The sequence below is a fragment of the Megascapheus bottae genome, chromosome 17 (assembly GCF_031878675.1).
Source record: "Megascapheus bottae isolate mThoBot1 chromosome 17, mThoBot2.hap1, whole genome shotgun sequence".
NCBI lineage: Eukaryota > Metazoa > Chordata > Mammalia > Rodentia > Geomyidae > Megascapheus > Megascapheus bottae.
Window position 1 is genome coordinate 6,139,735 of NC_143525.1, and position 21,038 is coordinate 6,160,772.

At 38.5% G+C, this 21,038-nt stretch overlaps 1 protein-coding gene and 1 non-coding gene across 2 annotated transcripts in view; both read right to left on the reverse strand.

The window, feature by feature from the left end:
- Stx8 (syntaxin 8) overlaps window positions 1–21,038 on the reverse strand; it is a gene marked incomplete at its 5' end in the record, with an annotated part of 226,074 nt that overhangs the window by 93,695 nt on the left and 111,341 nt on the right. The gene's annotated exons all lie outside the window — the stretch shown is intronic.
- On the reverse strand, window positions 1,777–1,892 carry LOC150050907 (small nucleolar RNA ACA64). The gene has a single exon (XR_016538474.1). It is a non-coding gene; the product is annotated as a small nucleolar RNA ACA64 (small nucleolar RNA).

A 21,038-nucleotide genomic window follows, 5' to 3' on the forward strand; every position in this document is an offset into this window, starting at 1 on the left:
CCCATAAAGCCTGCTACCTGGCGTGAGCCCAACAAAGCCATGGGGATGGGGTCCCACAGGGCCATGCAGATGCAGTTTCTACCCCAGAGGGCTCAGCATATGGGATTTGGAATCAATGAAAACTGTTGTCCAGATTTAAGTTTATAATGTCATTTTCCCTGTTTGCATTTATTAGCCTTCTCTTCCTGACTACTGATTCCTTGTGGAATAGGAATGTCTGTCCTCTGCCTATCTCACCATTGATTTTGAAATCTGTCTCTTGATGTAATGTGCCTGCTACATTTATCTCCCCCTAGTCAGGTAAGACTCTGGAAGTTTAGATTGATACTAAGATTCAGGGGTTATTGTGATAACATTAATTTATCTTGCATGGGATAAAAGACATCAATTTTGGAGAACACAATGCTATTGTTTGAATGTGTTAGAACTGAATTCTCAAACATATAAATTGACATATAAATAGGTGGGGGGGTGGGATATTAGGTGTAGTTAAGATTAAATGAAGTTATCAGAGTGAGGCCCCTGTTGAGATCAGTGGCTTTGTAAGGGTCCATTTGCACCTGTGCTCCATATTCCATGTGATATACTCTACCATGTTAGGACACAGCAAAAAAAAAATCTTCACCAGGTCTTGGACATACCACTGTCCAAAACTACAAAAAAAAATCATTTTGTTTATAAATTACCCAGACCCTAAAACTGTTACAGCAGTAGCCAAATGGACTAGGACAATTCTAAGATCTACATAAACATACATTCTTTCATATAACTCCAATATATAAACCTCCTGCAACAAAGTACAATTAGTATTCGTTTGTGCAGCTTTTATATAACTATGTCTTCATAGTTATAATTTCTAAAGGTTATCAAATATTTATTCCATTAAACCATCATACATTAATAGCCCATGGTTGAATATTTAGGGTACTTCTTTCCTCCATCATCTTTTTCATTCTTTTGTATAATTTCCTTAAGTTAACGAAGTGTGATAACTGCTCTATGGACTTTAAAACAGACTGCCAAAGAATATTTTAAAAAGTTTATACTGCCACTGCTGATTGGGTAGCTAGAATTTATTCCACTTGTCAGCTACAGTGAACTCAGAAGGAGAATTCCCAGGCCAAGGAGCCTATGGGAATTCCCATCCTACAGACCACAGCTACCAAGGTGGGAATTCCCCTAACCACAATCTATTAAGAGCAAATTAAATGCAGGTTTCAGAGAACAAGTTTCAAAAACAAACAGCTGATCCTTTCAAATACCTGACAGTTGAGCCTCCAAAGGGAAACCGATATCTGGCTTTCTAGTATTTACATTTGGGGCCAAGAAGTAACTTTCATTTCTATCATGTATTGATTTGAAACCTCCACTGTTATTCTAGCATAGGATATCATGGTAAAGAAAGAAATGGAAAACAAGATAATGTAAAGATAACACAAAATCCACACTCAAAAGCAGTAAGAGGATTCTCATGCCTGTAATCTTAGCTACTCAGGAGGCTGAGATGTGAGGCACTTGGTTCAAAGCCAGCAAGGACAAGGGAAGTCCATGAGACCCTAATCTCCAACTAAATGACAAAATGTCAGGAGTAGAGCTTTGTTTAAGTGGTTAAGAGGGCTGGCTCTGATTAAAAAGCTAAGGGACAGTATCCAAGGCTTGATTTCAAGCCCCAGTACTGGCAAAGAAAATAATAAAGAGCCGTAAAAATCATATATATCAACACTGATTTCAATTATACTTCATAATCGAAAGTGCATGAATAACATTTTCCCCCATGCCTGTTGGGGCCTAGGTTTCATGGTCCCACACTTTTGAGCATAGGGCCCTGGACACTGTGGCCACAGAATCTCACCCATGGCCATGACTGAAGTTGGGGGTCATTTTCAATGGGCACCAGTATAAAGAACTTTTCCTTGAACAAATTTAACTTTCTGTATTTTCTACAACTAATAATTGAAATCATCAATGGAGACTCAAAACAGGGAAGAAAAGGAGCAATTTATAAAATAAAGAGATGTCAAAACAGAGACAGGAGGAAAAATCATCCTGTGACTTAGTAAACAGCAGTAATTCACCTATAGTCAGGCAGTTCAACTGGAACTCCTGAAGGTCCAAGGGGAGCTGGGAGTCACTGAAGTTTGAAGTCCATGAGAAATATTCTTACCTAGGACAAAGTCCCCTCTCTCCATACCTGCTCACAACTTAAACATAGCCAGGAGAGCCAAACAAGATAGAAAGCACAAGCTCCTTTTCTACTTCCTCCCAACCACAATTAAGGCATTTCAGCTGGGTCTGACAGAGACCTCGCTTGAGACAAGCTTTTCAATCTTCTCAAATAGGAAGACATGGAAATCTGTGTGCAAAGATAGAAAACAGACAACAGATGTAATTAATAAAAGCATGAACTAAAAAAACACCCAAGGAACATTCAAAAGAAAGTTCTCTCTCCCTTTCTCCATTGGTCCTGAGAAATAGAATTCTTTCAAGGAAAGAAGCCTTGAAAAGACTGTGGTTTCTTTTTGAAAACAAAACAAAAAACAAGATTCAAGGGGAAAGAAAGCGTACCAGTGCAGTGATAACAGAGTCAAAGGAGGAACAGTTATGACTACAGTATTGAATAAAACAAACATACATGTAAAGGAAAAGGCCACCATGAAGGTGGCAAGCTAAGGAAGAGATTAAGCAATAAGCAAGTCCCAGAAACACAGAAAAACAGTTTAGAGAGAACAAACTAAAAAGGGAAAATGAGTCATGAATGAGCCAGGAAAATAGGAGAAACAGTATCAAACAAAAAATTAAAAAAAACTTTTTCTCTGAGGTGATAAGACATTTGAGAATTCTTAAGACCAGAAGCATCAAGTTCTGTGCAACATAAATGTAGAGGACATCAAGAAAGGTCTTAATTTTCAGAAGAAAATTCTGCTAGCATTCAAACGATAGGCAAAAGAAGTTCACCAAGGAAGAAAATTGACCATCAAACAGAAAGAATAAATACCAGGAGGGAAACAGTGAATGAAGCCAAAGACTGAGCTAAGGATTCAAGGACCTAAGGCCAGTTTGAACCAGGAACCATAGTTCTAGATAGTCAGAAGTTAGCTTGAGCAATGCAGTGAACTCATCTTGAAATAAGAAAACCTATCCAGGCTATGGTGGATATTCACAGGTAAGGGAAAGACAATTTGCAGAGTCATTGAGTCAGGGAATGAGGTCAGGGAAGTTGAGAATAAAATGACACCACAGAGTGCTCAAGAGCTATCGTAAGATGATAGTCACTCATATCCTATGTGTGGCTTCTGAGACCATGGTGGGCAGCCATGGCCACAGTCCTCTCATGCCATCATACAGTTGCTCCATGATGCAGTTATAGGACTTAGAAAACTTCTGTCGAAGTAGGTGCTTGGGCCAGCTACTAGTGGCTCTTGCCAATAATCCTACCTAGGAGGCTGACATACGAGGACTGAGGATTGAAGCCAGCCTGGGCAGCAAAGTCCCTGAGCCTCCTATCTTTAACCATGGACAAGGTAGAAGGGGAGCTGTGGCTCAAGTGGTATAGTACTAGCCTTGAAGGGGAAAAAACAAAACAGGGACAGCACCTAAGCCCTAAGTTCCATACTTAGGACTGGTACACACATATTCACATATGCATGCATGCATCTGCGCATGTACACACATGTGCACACACGCACACAAAATAGTCGTCTGACCATAAACATTGTCATTTTAAGGATAGCTGCTATCTTTATTTAAGTCACATCCTGTTATAATAACTATTATTCTAGGGGCTGGGAGGCATGGCTCAAGTGATAATACTACCAGCTGAATTGTTTTCCTAACAAATTTTGGCCAGGTGTCTTGGTTTTGATTGATTGGATAAACATTTTCCGTGTGTGTGTGTGTGTGTGTGTGTGTGTGTATTTTTTTTTTTTTTGGTGGGCCATGGGCCTTGATCTTCACCTGGGAGCTGTCCCTGAGCTCTTCAGATTAAGGCTGCTGCCCTATCCCCTTGAGCCACAGCCATACTTCCTGTTTTCTAGTGGTTAATTGGAGATAGAGTCTTATGTTCTTCAGTGGCTGGGATGGCTTTGAACCGTGATCCTAAGCCTCCTGAATAGCTAGGATTATAGCAGTGAGCCGCTGTGCCCGGCTTCCTGTTATATTTTAATTAAGCAATATCCTATAGTCAATTGAGCAAGATTGTGAACCCAAGTTCTGATCAATTGGAAAAAGGAGCAGTATTATACTAGAGTAAGATCTAGGTCAATTGCACACTTGCTTACTTGGCTTTCTGTTAGTGAGCATGCCCTTCTCCAGAAGTAAAATCTTGCCTTGCAGAGTTTCTTTTGAGTTAGTGTCCTTATTCCTATGCAATACCCCAATATCTCAAGACATTTCCAATATTGTGAGGTTGTGATGTCCTTCATAACATCAATGCTTTAGTCATCTCCCTAATTGCTTGCCCACCTTTAACTTCATGTACTTGAAACTGTCTATAGCTGTCATCAATATGCATACTTTTAAAGATCTAACAGGATCACCTTCCAGTGTTGGTTTATGTCAGATAGAGCACTATGACTTGTATACTTTTGCCAGCCACTAGAGCTCCAAACTTTAAGAATACAAAGGAAGTGGCAGAAAGACCAAGTAAATAATACCTGCAACACATTCAGTTCAGGAGGGAGAAATGGCTAAAAGCATGTGTCCTGGGCTGCAATGAGGCTATAGCTTGCTGCTTGACTCCCATTTTCATAAAGTTCAGGTAAATATTCAAAGCTAGAGAAAAATATAAATTATCTTTTAATTTTTATATAACAAATTCTTATATGTTCACATGTGTATACAGATACAGAAATATTTCTGCATGTTTATATATATACATATATATTGGTTATATAGAAGACAAACTTTATACCCTTTTTTTTTTTTTTTTTTTTTTTTGCGAGTCCTGGACCTGAGCGCTGTCCTTGGGTTTTCTTCTCAAGGCTAGAGCTCTACCACTACAGCACCACTTCCAGCTTTATCTATGTATGTGGTACCAAGGAATTGAACCAGGTATTTGTGCATGTTAGGCAAGCACTCTATAATTTGGCCAAACTCTCAGTCCCTATACCATAATTTTCTGACATACACATGCATACCAAAAAATTATCAGAGAAAGAACTACTACAATATCACTCCAAGGTATATGTATATACCATTCAGGAATCATTTCTGAAGAAAAGAACTAAAGAAGCATTTCAGGTGTCTAAGAAGAAATGAATAGAAAAAAATGACATGAAAATGGTTGAATCGCTGTAGGTTTTCAAAAAAATGGTTGAATCACTGTGTAATGTATAAACTACAAATCACAGTGAGCAATAAACTCATTAAACACGAATCTAAAGTAATACTGTTGTGAAATTTAATGCTAAAAACTTAAATTTGTATTGTGAAAGGCAATTCACACATGAGAAAGTACAAAATAGCATGTATAGTTCAGGTAGTCATCATACAACATACACATTCTTTTCTGAATATATATTCATACACACTTACACAACACACACACACACACACACACACACACACACACACACGCCTCCAATACAAACACAGAAAAGGAACAAGGAAAATAAAAATGAATAGGGCCTCAAAGTCCTATGAGACAAAGAGAAAAGGTCAAATATTTACGTATTAAAGTTCCATAAAGGAAAAAGTGTGAGACAGTAAAAATGCTTGAAGATTAGGTGAAAATTTCCTACATTAGGCTAAAAATATAAACTTGCATATTGGGGAAGCTCAGAAAACTCCAAACAAAATAAGCACAAAGAAATCCATCACATCATAACCCAACTGTAAACACTGAAGATGAAAAACATCTTGAAAATAACCAAAGAAAAGGGCATCTCTCTTACAGGGGACAAAGGTCTCATTTAAGACTGTGGACTTCTCAACAGAAATCAGAGCCCAAGAGAAAATGTAACAACATTTTGAAATGCTGAAAGAAAAGAACAATTATTACCAAATACTGGGAGTATGGCCTAGTGATAAAGTGCTTGCCTAGCATGCACGAAGAGCCAGGTTCTATTCCTCAGTACCACATACATAGAAAGAAGCCAGAAGTGGTGCTGAGGCTCAAGTGATAGAACTTTGGCGTTGAGAAAGTCCAAGGACAGTGCTTAGGCACTGAACTCATATCCAGGACTGGCAAAAAAAATTAAATTAAATTAAATTAAAAATTAAAAAAAATCTACTGTCAACAGATCGATGCCAAAACTAACACTAAAGAAAATTTTCAGGCAGACAAGAATCTGAATCAGGAGGAACTAAAACATCAGAAATGACAAAGAAGTGAAAGAAAAATGGTAAATAATTATACTTGTCAATTAACTTCTTTAATATATGTTTGACAAATGAAAGCAAAACTTACATCTGGATTTTTCTTAATGCACTTAAGGGTAACAGGTAAGACCTTCACCAAAAGTGAAGTGGGGAGGTAAAGCAGATATAACCTGGTTAAGATTCTGTACCTCATTTGAAGTCTAAGTAGACCATAAAGTTTATGCATGTATGTACACACACATTGTTATTTCTAATAATCATGAAAACAATCTCTGTAAAGAAATATAGTAAAATATATGTAGAAAAATTAAAATGAAGCTGGTGGAGAAGATGGTGCCAAGACAATAGGGACACTGCCTAGCTCTCTCTCTCACAAAAAGAGAGAACCAGGGAGTCCCACGAGCCAATTAACTTAAGAAATCCACAACAACAAACTCAAAAAGCAACGGAGAAGGACTCAAACCGGAAAATAAATTCAGATAAAGCTTACATCCAACTTTCTCAAAGAATTCGGAACACGAATTCCCCACCAGCACCCCACCAGAGGAGGCGGAGCTGTCCCAGCTCCCACCCACCCACCAGGCTCCTCTCCCAGGCTACTGGATCTGGAGAGTGGAGGGCGCTGGGACCCTGCCTTACAACAGTGGGTAGGGGGTGCAGGAAAATAGGAGCCAGCATCTGCCCCCTCTCAATTCTTGAGCAGGACATCCTCCAGCTGGGAATCCTGAGCAAGACAGCACCCAGGGGCCCCCCACAGTCACAGACTCTCTGATAAAGCAGTAGAAACACAGCAGGGATCTGAAGGGCCAACCAGCAGCCAAGCTCCCCTTCTGAGAATCAAAAAGGCGCGGCTCCGCCCTTGGAGCCCATGTCTTCAGCTGGGCCTCGCCCCTGGGAACAGACGGGTCTCCTGCTGGTCCTGCTGAGAGCCCCTGGAAACTCTCAAACCCCAGACCCTTGGCTGGGGGCCATCCCTGGAAGCAGCACAGGAAAACGTCTGCCCAGCGCGCTCAGACTGAAGCTCGCAGATCCATCCCATGGTCCACTGTGAGGCCACTGGTTGGGCTAAGAGCTAGTCGTGCAGCAACACATAAGTTTTATTCTAATACTTTCCAAACTTTGTACTCAAATACACTACCTACTTACCAACTTAGGTCAGTTATCCTTGCGCTATACCTTTTCTTCATTACAATAATATTCTTACACTCCTACATTAATCCTCTTGTACCTCCCCTGACCTCTCTCATTCTATATTTCTATCTCTGGTCCTCTGTTCGTCTTTCAACCCTTATAATGCATGGATCTACACTTGATGGCTGTTGAGCAATACTGTATATCTAGGTGTTTAATTATTCTCTAGGCTCAGAGGGATTTAAAGATAATAGAGATTGGATTGAGAGGCTTATTGTTTTGGGTATAAATCGCTTATCAGTGGTTGTATTATACTGGCCTGTAAGTGCACAAAAAGAAAGAGTGATAACACCAATCAAAAATTGTGAACATCTAGTGTCTGCCAGCTACAGAGGTCTAGGTTGGTTATATCTGAAAAACTATAATCGTGTTTAGTATTAATCTTGCTCCCATTTTCAAATGGGAAGAACAAAAAATTCAAGAAAAATGTCAAATCAAGAAACAACATCCCCCACCCAATGTAAACAGACAATGGAACAGTCACTGGCAAACCTAGAGGAGAGTCTTCCAAATGCTATACAAATGCAATTGATAAACATCATTAATGAAAAATGTGAAAATATAAAGAGATAAGGGAGGAAGCCATAGCTAAACAAGAGGAAACCATAAACAAGGTGATAAGTGAAAAAAAAAAAAGAAGCCATAAAGGAGGCCATAATAAAGGTTTTTCAAAGAAAGATGGATGAATTCATAGAATCCACAAATAAAAAGGTGACCGAACTCCAGCAAATGTCCAAAGAAAATAAAGCTAATGAGCTAACCACTCAAATGGAAATCAAGGAGCTAAAGAAATCCATACATGATCTAAAAGAAGAGATGCAAGGCATCAAAAATGAGCAATTAGAAGCAAGGGAGATGAAAAATAAAGTAGATAGCTTTGATAGCAGGTTAGACAACGCAGAGGAGAGAATTTCCGGGGCTGAAGATAATTTAGTTATTATAGAGAAAGAACAGAAAATGAGTCAATCCAAATCTAGGAAATATGAGAGAGCGCTTCAGGAGGTCCAAGATACAATTAGGAAGCCTAATTTAAGGCTAATTGGTATTGAGGAGGGTCTGGAGAAAGAGGTCAATGGTATTGGAAATATACTTCAGGGAATCATCTCAGAGAATTTCCCAAATATCCAGAAGGGCAGGCCCATCCAGATACAAGAAGCTTTCAGAACCCCAAACAGACCTAACCAGAAAAGAACATCCCACCGCCACATCCTAATCCGAACTGGATCAATAGAAACCAAAGAAAGGATCCTAAAGGCAGCCAGGGAAAAGGGATCAGTAACCTATAAAGGAAAACCAATAAGAATAACCCCAGATTTCTCAGCAGAGACCATGCAAACAAGAAGTGACTGGAAGCATATATGTCATGCCCTGAAGCCAAATAACTACCAACCAAGAATACTGTACCCAGCTAAGCTCTCATTCATAACTGAGGGAACAATAAAAACATTCCATTCCAGGGAAAAGCTGCAACAATATGTAGCAACAAAACCAACACTACAGAGAATTCTCAAAGATGTTCTATACATAGAAAACCAAAATAAATGCAATATAGGGAAAGAAATGGTACCTAAACAGCATACCACAAGAACTGTCAAGACACAGGCCCTAATAAAAGCCTTTAAAAATGGTAGGAACTAATAAATATCTCTCAATCCTAACTCTCAATATCAATGGACTTATCTCTCCAATTAAACGGCATAGACTGTCTAGTTGGATCAAAAAGCAAGAGCCATCGTGCTGCTGTCTTCAAGAGACACATCTTACCCAAAAAAACAATCATCTTTTGAAAGTGAGAGGTTGGAATAAACTCTATCAAGCTAATGGCCCCCATAAACAGGCTGGAGTTGCCATCCTCATATCAGATAAAATAGACTTCAAACTAAAATTAGTAAGAAAAGACAAAGAAGATTACTACATACTACTAAAGGGATCTTTCCTCCAGGAAGACATAAGGATCCTAAATATCTACACACCCAATCCCGGAGCTCCGAACTTCATCAAGCAAACTTTACTTACACTGAAACCATACATAGATCGAAACACAGTGATTGTCAGTGACTTTAACACACCACTCTCACAGATCAACAAGGCAAAAACTCAACAGAGAAACCTTAGAACTGAACAACTATACAGACCAACTAGATCTAACACTGCAGAATATTCTACCCAGCAACAACACAATATACGTTTTTCTCAGCAGCACATGGAACATTTTCCAAAACAGACCACATCTTAGGCCATAAAACAAACCTGGACAGATTCAGAAACACTGAAATTATTCCCTGCACGCTCTCAGACCACAAAGGCATCAAATTGGAACTGAACATACATCTCCACCAACGAAAACCCTGTAACTCATGGAGATTAAACAACACGTTGAATCACCAATGGGTCATCGAAGAGATCAGAACAGAAATCCAACAGTTTATGAAATTTAACAATAAGGAGCACACAAAATACCAACTCCTCTGGGACACAGCAAAGGCAGTACTCAGAGGAAAATTTATAGCGCTGAGTGCCTACAACAAGATGGAAAAATCGCAAACCAACAAGTTAATGTCTCACCTTAAGCTCCTGTAAAAAGAGCAACAAACCAACCCTAATCCCACTAGAAGGAAGCAAATTATTAAAATCAAAGCAGAATTAAATGATTTGGAATCCAAAAAAACTATAGAAAGAATCAACAAAACAAGGAGTTGGTTCTTTGAAAGAATTAACAAAATTGACAAGCCCTTAGCAAATCTTACCAAAAAAAGAAGAGAGCATATCGAAATAAACAAAATCGCAGATGAAAATGGTAATATCATGACAGAAATTACCAAGATCCAGAATATTATGAGGGAATACTTCTGAAAGCTTTACGCCAACAAATTTGAGAATCTAGAAGAAATGGATGAATTCCTAGCCAATATTAACATACCCACCCTGAACCAAGAAGAACTAAGCCAACTCAAAGAGGCCTATTTCAAGCTCTGAAATAGAAATGGCAATAAGAGAACTTCCACCTAAGAAAAGCCCAGGGCCAGATGGATTCACAGCTGAATTCTATAAGGTCTTCAAAGCAGAGCTCACACCAATACTCCTCAAGCTCTTCAACGAAATTGAAAATGAAGGTTCTTTACCAAACTCATTCTATGAAGCCAGTACAACCCTCATCCCCAAACCAGACAGAGATTCATCAAAGAAAGAGAACTATAGACCTATTTCTTTGTGAACATCCATGCAAAACTTCTCAATAAAATACTTGCCAACCATCTACAACAACTCATCAAAAAAATTATACACTATGATCAAACTGGATTCATCACAGGGAGGCAAAGCTGGTTCAACATACGCAAATCAATTAATATAATTCAACACATCAACAGAAGCAAGGACAAGAATCACATGATTGTCTCAATAGATACGGAAAAGGCATTTGACAAGATCCAACACCCCTTTATGTTAAAAGCTCTGGAGAAACTAGGAATCCATGGAACATTCCTCAATGTAATAAAGGCTGTGTATGAGAAACCCACAGCTAGCATTACACTTAATGGTGAAAATCTAAAGCCATTCCCTCTAAAATCAGGAACGAGACAAGGATGCCCACTCTCTCCACTCCTCTTTAACATAGTACTAGAATTCCTAGCCAGTGCAATAAGGTAAGAAGCAAGCATAAAGGGGATCCAAGTAGGGAAAGAGGAAATAAAACTATCCCTCTTTGCAGATGACATGATTCTGTATTTAAAGAATCCTATAGACTCTACTCCCAAGCTCCTTGAGCTGATTCAAAACTTTGGAAGAGTAGCAGGCTATAAAATTAACCCTCAAAAATCAACTGCCTTCCTTTACGCCAACAGTGAGAGGAACGAGGCAATAATCAGGAAAGCAACTCCTTTCACAATAGCCTCAAAGAAAATAAAGTACCTAGGAATTACCTTAACTAAGAATGTAAAGGACCTTTTTGATGAAAACTTTAAAACCTTAAAAAAGGAAATTAAAGCAGAACTAAGGAAATGGAAAAACCTCCCATGCTCCTGGATTGGAAGAATCAACATTGTGAAAATGACAATCTTGCCAAGGGCTATCTACAAATTCAATGCAATACCCATCAATATGCCAATGGCATTCTGTAAAGAAATAGAAGAGGCAATTCAAAATTTCATATGGAATAATAAAAGACCCCGTATAGCAAAAACACTTCTTAGCAGAAAGAACAGCGCAGGAGGAATTTCAATTCTAAACTTTAGACTCTATTACAGAGCTATAATTCTCAAAACAGCTTGGTACTGGCACAAGAACAGGCCTGAAGACCAATGGAATAGAATTGAGGACCCAGATATTAAACCACAGACCTATGGCCACCTAATCTTTGACAAGGGAGCCAAAAAAATAGAATGGAAGAAAGACAGCCTCTTCAACAAGTTGTGCTGGCAGAACTGGTTAAGTACCTGTAGAAAACTAAAGTTGGATCCTTCTTTGTCACCCTGCACTAGAATTAATTCCAAATGGATCAAAAACCTCGAGGTAAAAGCTGACACACTGAAAACTTTACAAGAAGGAATAGGAAGGAGATTCACTAGGCCTCCTTGGTACAGGTCGAAACTTTCTTAATAAGGACCAAGAATCACAGCAAATAAGAGAAAGGCTGAATAAGTGGGACTGCATTAAACTGCGGAGCTTTTGTATGGCAAAGGACATAGCTAGTAAATTAATTAGGAAGCCTACAGAGTGGGAGAAGATCTTCACCAGCCAAACAACGGACAAAGGCCTCATATCTAAAAAATTGAATCACTCCAAAACTAATTTCCAAAGTAACAACCATCCCATTAAAAAATGGGCCAAAGACTTAAAGAGAGTCTTCTCTGAAGAAGAAACAAAAATGGCCTATAGACACATGAAGAAATGCTCAACATCTCTGGTCATAAAAGAAATACAAATCAAAACAACTCTAAGATTCCACTTCACTCCAGTTAGAATGGCCAGGATCAGGAAAACGAATGACAACAGATGCTGGAGGGGATGTGGCCAGGAGGGATCACTACTACACTGTTGGTGGGAGTGCAAACTCGTTCAACCACTATGGAAAGCAGTGTGGCAGTGCCTCAAAAGGCTAAACCTACTCCCCTATGACCCAGCAATTCCACTACTTGGCATTTACCCAACCATCCAGAAACTAGGGCATACTAAATCCACTACCACAACAATGTTCACTGCAGCATTATTCACTATAGCAAAGATATGGAACCAACCTAGATGTCCCTCAGTTGATGAGTGGATCAACAAGTTGTGGTATTTGTATACAATGGAATTCTATGCGGCTGTCAGAAAAAACGACATCGACCCATTTGTTAGGAAATGGAAAGACTTAGAAAAGATCATATTAAGTGAAGTAAGCCAGACTCAAAGGAACTTAGGCTCAACGGTTTCCCTCATTTGTCATAATCAGTAGAAACCTTGGGCTCTCCTAGCAGAGATCTTCAATAGAGCAAAACCTTGATACATAAGGCCATATAGTATGAAGCTAATTGAAAGGACCTCCAGGATATTGAAACAAAAGCCATATAACGAATGACTGTTGTCCTTAATGTACTATGTTATCTGTCATCTCCTTTGCTGTCCCTTGGGTATCTCATATTGTTACAGTATCTCACTTTGTTATCTGATACATTGAATTTATTTGTATTTGGTTATTTGAAATTTGATAGGGAAGGGGGGAAAATAAAGAGGAGGGTTGGGGGGTGTGTAGGGGGGAGGGTAATGGGTACCAAGACATGTGAAAGGGTATCAATGTATGTGAATTAATGCCCCTTCTATCTGGCAAATATCATGTAACCCTTTTATTAATTACAATAAAAAATATAATAAAAAAAGAAAAATTAAAATGAAATATTGCAAGATGTTTGCATGAATGACATATAGGACATTCTTCAATATAGGACATTAACTAAAACTCAAAACTTTAGAGATTCCAGGAGTTAGGAACAGCTTAAGGAGAAACTGTTGTGTTATATTTGTGGTAGAGGTGACAGAATTTACGTATATGTAAAAATTCTCAGAAGTGTACACACATATACACACAGTCAAGTTTGTTAGGTATTATTTAAAATCATAAGAAAAATACATAATAAACAAAGGGCAATATGAAGAGATGATCTCAGAAAGGAGAACAACGAGGCAAAACTAAACTAAACCAAACAAAACCCCAAGTAGACAGGAGCTACATGACAAGAAAGATAATATAAATATGTTATATATCTATAGCTAAGAGTTACTTTGAGTGTAGGAGGAAAGGGAAGGGAAATAGAAATTTGCCTAACTTGCAGCAATGAATGCATGCCAAAATATGGGGAAGGGAAAAGGGCCAGCTCAGGCTAACACATTACTAAAAGCTCATAGTATTTAAAACCATAACAACAACTACTAATATTTACTGAAAACTTGCCATGCTCTAAGCCACAGCTTCCCAATCATGAAATGTATTCAGTTAAAGTTGAAACATTTTTTCACAACTCTCAATGTTGGTTTTGTATTTAAGTCATTTAATTAGCTATAAAGTAGATGCAAATATGATTCTGTTTATGGATCTGTATAGTACTTAAAATATTCATTTACAAAATAAAAACTAGAGTAGCCCAGTGATAGGCACTGACCCTAACATGGCAATCAATCACTTAAAAAAAAACTAAACTAGGGGCTGGGAGTTTGACCTAGTGGTAGGGCGCTTGCCTAGCATGGACGAAGACCTGGGTTTGATTCCTTGGTACCACACACATAGGAGAAAGCTGAAGTGGTGCTAGAGCACTAGCCTGGAGAAACATTCAAGGAAAGTGTTCAGGCCCTGAGTTCAAAACCCACAACTGGCAAAAAAAACCAAACCAAAACAAAAAAAACCTAAGCTAAATATTTAACAATAATTTAATGTTCACAGTTTCGTTGAGTACAAAATGCCTAAAACATTACCTGGGTACCAGTGTCTCACACCTATAATCCAGCTCAGGTGGCTAAGCTCTCAGAATTGTGATTCAAAGCTAGCCTAGGAAGGGAAGTCCATGAGACTTGTTATCTCCAACTAACCACCAAAAAGACAGAAGTGGAGCTATGGCTGAAATGGTAGAGTGCTAGCCTTGAACAAAAAAGCTCAAGGATGGGGCCGGGAGTTTGGCCTAGTGGTTAAAGTGCTTGCCTAGCATGCATGAAGACCCGGGTTCGATTCCTCGGTACCACATACATAGAAAAAAGCCAGAAGTGGTGCTGAGGCTCAAGTGGTAGAGCTCTAACCTTGAGAAAGTCCAAGGACAGTGCTCAGGCCCTGAGCTCAAGCCCAGGACTGGCAAAAAAAAAAAAGCTCAAGGATAGCATACAAGTACTGAGTTCAAGCCCCACATCAAAAACAAAAACAAAAACATGGATGTGGTACACATATCCATACTGTTTTAGTCACTTCCTTTCAATAAGTCCTTTAACTATGTCCTGCTGTTCTTTATTCCAGCTCTAGAGACATGCTTCATACACTGCCTACTGACAATCTTTGGCCTTTGCTTGGAAGCGAATTATTATATATTAATGTACTTTCTCTCTTCAGCCAAGAACTACTGGGATCCAAGACAATTATACACAAAAATGCAAATATGAGCTGGAATTGTAGCATAAGACATAATACAATCATCATTCAGATAGTCCAGAATATTATTTTTAAGTAGCATCAATCTGGAAGCACAATTTTTTTGCCAGCTCTGGGCCTTGAACTCAGGATCTGAGCACTGTCCCAGGGCTTTCCCAGGGCTAGAGCTCTATCACTTGAGCCGCAGCACCACTTCTGGCTTTTTTCTATGTATATGGTACTGAGGAATCGAACCCAGGTCTTTTTGCATGCTAGACAAGCACTCTACCACTAGCTCAAACTCCCGGCCAAAGCACAAAATTTTTTAAAATACAAAAAAAATACTCAGAGGGGACAGCATCGGTGTAGTTCAAAAACACAGTGCTAAATGCCTTGAATATATTTTCTTAGGCATTAAAAAGCTCTAAGCCAGATGTGGTGGCTCACATCTGTAATCCCAGCTACTCAAGAGGCTGAGATCTGAGAATCAGGGTTCAAAGCCAGCCCAGGCACAAAAGGACCTGAGACTCTTATCTCCAATTAGCCTCTGGAAAAACAGGAAGTGGGGCTTGGCTCAAGGGTAGGTTGGCAGCCTTGAGCTGAAGAACTCAGGGACAGTGCCTAGGCCCAATTCAAGCCCCATGACCCACCAAAAAAAAAAAAAAGCTCTAAGACAGGTATAGTAAGAAAGACTTACCAGGTTGGCCAGCCCATCAATAAAATGTTTACTTTAAAAAATGTAAGCATAATATAACAGCCTTTATTAAATACAATAACAAGAGGGGGGGAAGAACAGGAAAAAAAAGAGGGGGGAAATCTCTCCTATTATATTTGAGAAGACTGGAATTCTGATCATAATTTGCTCAACTCTGAGTGAAATGATTTACAGATAACCAACATGTGTTTCTTAGCAACCTGCATACATAAAAAGGCTACAGTATACCGTATGATTCCAATTATATGACATCCTGGAAAAGATAAAGCTACAAAGAGAGTGAAACAATCCAGGGTTGCCAAGAGTTTGGGAGGAGAGAGATGAAGAGGTGATATGCAGGAATTTCTAGGGAAGTAAAAATATTCTGTATGATATTGTCATAGTAGATAGGTGACAGTCTGCATTTGTCACATGTCAGAACATTGATCTACAGAGTGAATCTTAATGCATTTTTGTAAAAAGAAATTACAAAGGATATTGTATAGATTCAGGAAGAAATACAGACTGTGAAAAGAACATCTATCTTACAACATACGCAATGCATCATTGGAAAAGGTAGAAGGAAAAAGGTGCTTTGGAAAGGGTGTCATCTCTAAGACTAAAACAGGCAGGACTGAATATGAACACTGATTCCACTTGTTGAAGTCAGTTTCCATAGGTGTGTGTACTGGAATTAAACAATTATGGAAATGTATAGTAGAAAATGGAAGCCAAATTCTCATTGGAGCTGTGGACGTTTATAGGAAAAGGATGATGTTAGAACACTCATGGTAATGGATTCAAGCTAGTGACAACAGTACTAATTCATGCTTAGCTTAATTCAGACATGAATGATTACATATTTTCATAGGTTAATAAGTACCTATATCTTTCTGTACTTAGTCTCTTGATACATTTTGGCTGAAACTACTAGACATCTATCCCTTTTGAAAAAGAACCCACACCTCAATCTAACAGGATCTATGTGTTAGAAAAATTGCCTTTCTTCTTGTACTAAAAAAAAGTGCCAAGAGGATCATAGTCTCCTATCCTCATACCTGTCGCAGCGACTGGATATATACAACAGGTTCAAATTCTTATAGTAAGAACAAGGTAAGTAAATCTCCAAAGAGATTAAAGATTGAGAAAGTCTTAAATTTTATTTCTGATTTCTTTTTAGATGTCAACCAAACAGACAAGCTGTCCATGGGATTCACAAAATTATTAGTTTTAAGTTAGAGTTTATACTCCCTGTTTCTATTTGATTTCATATAAGATTTTTTAAACACATGATGATACTTAGTTTTAAAGCATTATAATTATACGTTACCTCATCTAGTCCTCAATTAATGCCAAAAGTAGACAGGGAAATGGTTACTATTTCACAGATGTCAAACAGGCCCACACAGACTGTGTTCCTGTCCATGCTATGCACTAACATGTGGTAGGGAAGGGCAGAGTCTCTGGGTTTCAATGCAAATGCTCACTCAGGAGCCCATGCTGCTGAGGTCTCAAATTTCAGGTCAATGTCTAACTTTAGACTAAACACTGTCTGCATTTTTCTCATTCCATAGGAACATCACTTGGGTGTCCCTATATTTCCAGAATCATTTTTACTGCTATGAAAGGAGCTCAGGTAGTTGGGCAAAATTTCAGTACTAAGGGATTCAGCAGCATGACATCTGTCACTCAGAAAGATGAAGTTCATCATGTATTTAATTAAAAAAAAAAACCAATTTGGGCTGAAGTGTAGCTCAATGGCAGAACATGTGCTTAGCAGGAACAAAACCTTTGGTTTGATCCCCAACACATATTCCCTATACACAGAGAGAAACCACTGAAAAAGGCAGTAACTTTGCAGAAAAGCTGGCCTCCCCCTACTCCACCTAGTTAGCATTCTTCAGACATAATTTCAGGTGTGCTTTTCCATTCAAACAGGAGTGTAAGCGAAGAAATCCATGGCAGCATTTTTCTGAATTCGGTATTTTTACATCTGGTCTCCCACAGCAATAGCTGGCCCATGTACACATATATACAACACTACAACTCAATTACACAATAATCCATTTTGTTCCAATATTGATTCCTTAATTTCTCTCTAAGCAATGAAAAGTACTAAATGGAATTAGGTGCTGGGGGTGGGGAAGAGTAGGGATACCTTATTAATTAAAAACAGAGTTGAAAATGTTCCAGTTATGCATACCTTACATGGCATCATATTCTTCTATACTAGTTATCAATTTATTTATTTCAGAGGCCTCAAATAACAAGTGGAGTTATAGAGACAAGAAGACAAAAATCACTATAAACTAATTGAAACCAGTTCCCAGAATTTAAGGATGTACCTTCCTAGACTAAAAGAGCAATGAATGAAAACAAACAAGAAGCCATATTTGTATCATAATGAAATTTCAGAGCACTAATGATGAAGAGAAGACTTCAATATTTCAGCTAAATGGAGAGAAAATAGCTCACATACAAGTAAGATCCAAATGGCAGGTTTTTCTAAAACTGAAATCTAATAATGAATTTGTAATTCTGGCAAAACAGGCAAGTAAACACCTAGCCTAGAATACATGAAGGGAGAGAACAGTGATTTTCAGACATAGAATATCTTGTAAAATTTACTTTCTATTCATCCTTTAGACGCTCCTAGCAAATACATCGCACCAAAAATGGGAATAGAAGAACAACTGAGGTTCACAAAAAAAGGAATATACATCAGAATGTAACATCAGAACCAGAACAGGAGCCTGAATAGTCTCTTCAGATTGAAGCAGTCTGATGAAGGACTTTGACAACAAAGATAGCTAAGCAAATTAAAAAATCATAAGCATAAGAAGGAAAGGGTGGACCAATGAAAAAAATCATAGGCTATATGGCTCAGCCATCGCCTACATTTTCACAGCCATGACACCATAAATAATGATGGAACAGCAAATGTGTTTGGGATTGGGGAGAAGAAAGAGTGTGTGTTAGGTACTTACTTGGTTACATTAAATAATCTTCCTTAGAAAGAAATCAACAATGTCTAAGATGGAAAACATTAAGAAACAGCAGCATTTTAAACAATGGACATTGAGACTAAATTATATGTATTAGACACTAACATAAACTACAAGAAGGACTAATGAAATGAACTTATGCTTCTTCCTAAGCTGCTAGCTTCTGATTTCCAAACTATGCAAAGGTATTACTTTGATAACAAGGATGGAGTTCAAAAGAACACTGAATAAATGAATCAAACAAATAACATTATGAGTCACTATGACACCAATTATGAGGGTCTTAGATGTACTGCATAGGTAATAAAGAATCACTGAATGTTTTAGCAAATGACACGATCCAGGCTACATCATTTTATTGCAATTAGAAAAACAAAAATGAAACAAAAAATTGGATAGACCACAAGAGAGAAAGCTTGAAGGTAAAACTAATATGTATTGCTTAAAATCTAGAAATTTTTAGCAAATATGATATAGAACTGAGGAAAGAGCATTCTAAACTCTATCTTCCTTTCCTTTTGTCCCTCCAGGACTGGCAATTCATGGAAATCTAGAGCACTCTAATGAGCCATATCCCAACCCATAGACCTCATTTCTGATAGAAATATTAGAAGAGGGGTACCAGGTTTTAATCTCCATCCAGCTAGTAATCCTCTGGCTATAAATTAAGTGTCTACACAAGGGAAGGATGGATAGCCAGTCAGTAAACATACTCTTTCTTGTAGATGAACATTCTCTCTTCTGTGGACAAAGAACTACCTAAATTATAAATCAGTCTTTCAAAAGGATCTGCCACGTATGGACTTTAACCATGTCCCAGTTGGATTACCCTTGAACACACTGGACCTACGAGCTGAGCAGCCAAACATTGGAAGTACTGATGCTTGAACAGAAACTACAAAGCCAAACTTACTCATGCATACTTCTACTCACCAGGGCTCTGGCCTATGTGTCCAGAAACACTACTAAGGAATATAACAGGTAATGTTATAATCTGGCTACAGAAAGATAGGTCAGTGAGGTAAACAGTGTATCTGGATTTCAGGAAAGCATATATCAAAAGATTCTATGATCAATCACAAAGGTACCCTCTTCCAGAAATCACTCTACTGTGGGCCCAATGAAGATTCAAAAGAATTGGAGGTTCCAAGAAAAGACAGACAATAGAATGAAGTCACACCTACCCAAATACAGTGAAGACCAAGCCACAAACTGGGAATCAAGGTTCACTCCAGGTGTCACCCTCATCCTCATTGTTATCTCCATTCAGCTTTTAGAATCTCTCTGCTCCACTGTGATCCTCAGCCAGCAGGACAGTCCCTGGGACTTTGTTAAACATGCAAATTGCCAGGCCCCACCTCCACTCTAGTGCATCAAGCTCTTCATTTTAATAAGATCCCCAGGTGATACCTTTGACCATTAAGGTTTGAGAAGCACTAACTTTGGAGATAGGGACCTTTGCCTTCCTTCACTGAGCTCTTTAGGTGTAGGAAGGAAGCCTCCAGGTGACTAAAGAAAGCTGCCTACACAGTAACAGAGTCCTCTGTACATTTTCAAAGTGTTAGGGAGAATTTAGCAACTATGTATCTTTTACAAAATGATTCCAGGACACTCAGATTATTTAATAGAAGCTTGCTTTTAGAAGTAAACTAGGAACATAAGCATGAATTACAGACTTCACTTTATAGCTGCCTATTTTAAAGAAAAAAATGCTAAACATTAATTTTAGTTGTACTTAATTGAATAATTTCTCAGGGGAATAGTTCAGGGAGAGTTTAAAATTGCCTGTTTCCAAAAGCCATTACAAATTGGCATATATTCTAATGTCACTGTGCCAACCCAAACAGCATGCTTCAATGTCCCTGGGACTGCCTTCCCTCCAGATGTGTGCGGAACTCCTAGTAATATAATGCATGCAAGAACCATATTTACATGAAGTTGTATTTTGAATATCCTTTTCCAATTATCTGGAATGAGATAATAGACCCCTAATTGGAAGCACAGGGGGCCGGGGGAGCCAGGTCAGTGGCTCCTCCCTGGTGAATGCTTTTATTAGTAAAAACAAAACAGGCTTTACAAGAGTAAAAGAGATCTCTCTGTCACACAGTTAATCATCTGAACATCTATAAACTTAGAACCTGTGCCACAGTCACCTCTAATTAATAAGATGACTTTTAAAAAGCCTGTCTTTCTACAAAAGGCCTGGGGTTGGAAGGAGAAATGCAATCCAAGTTGGAAGATCCAA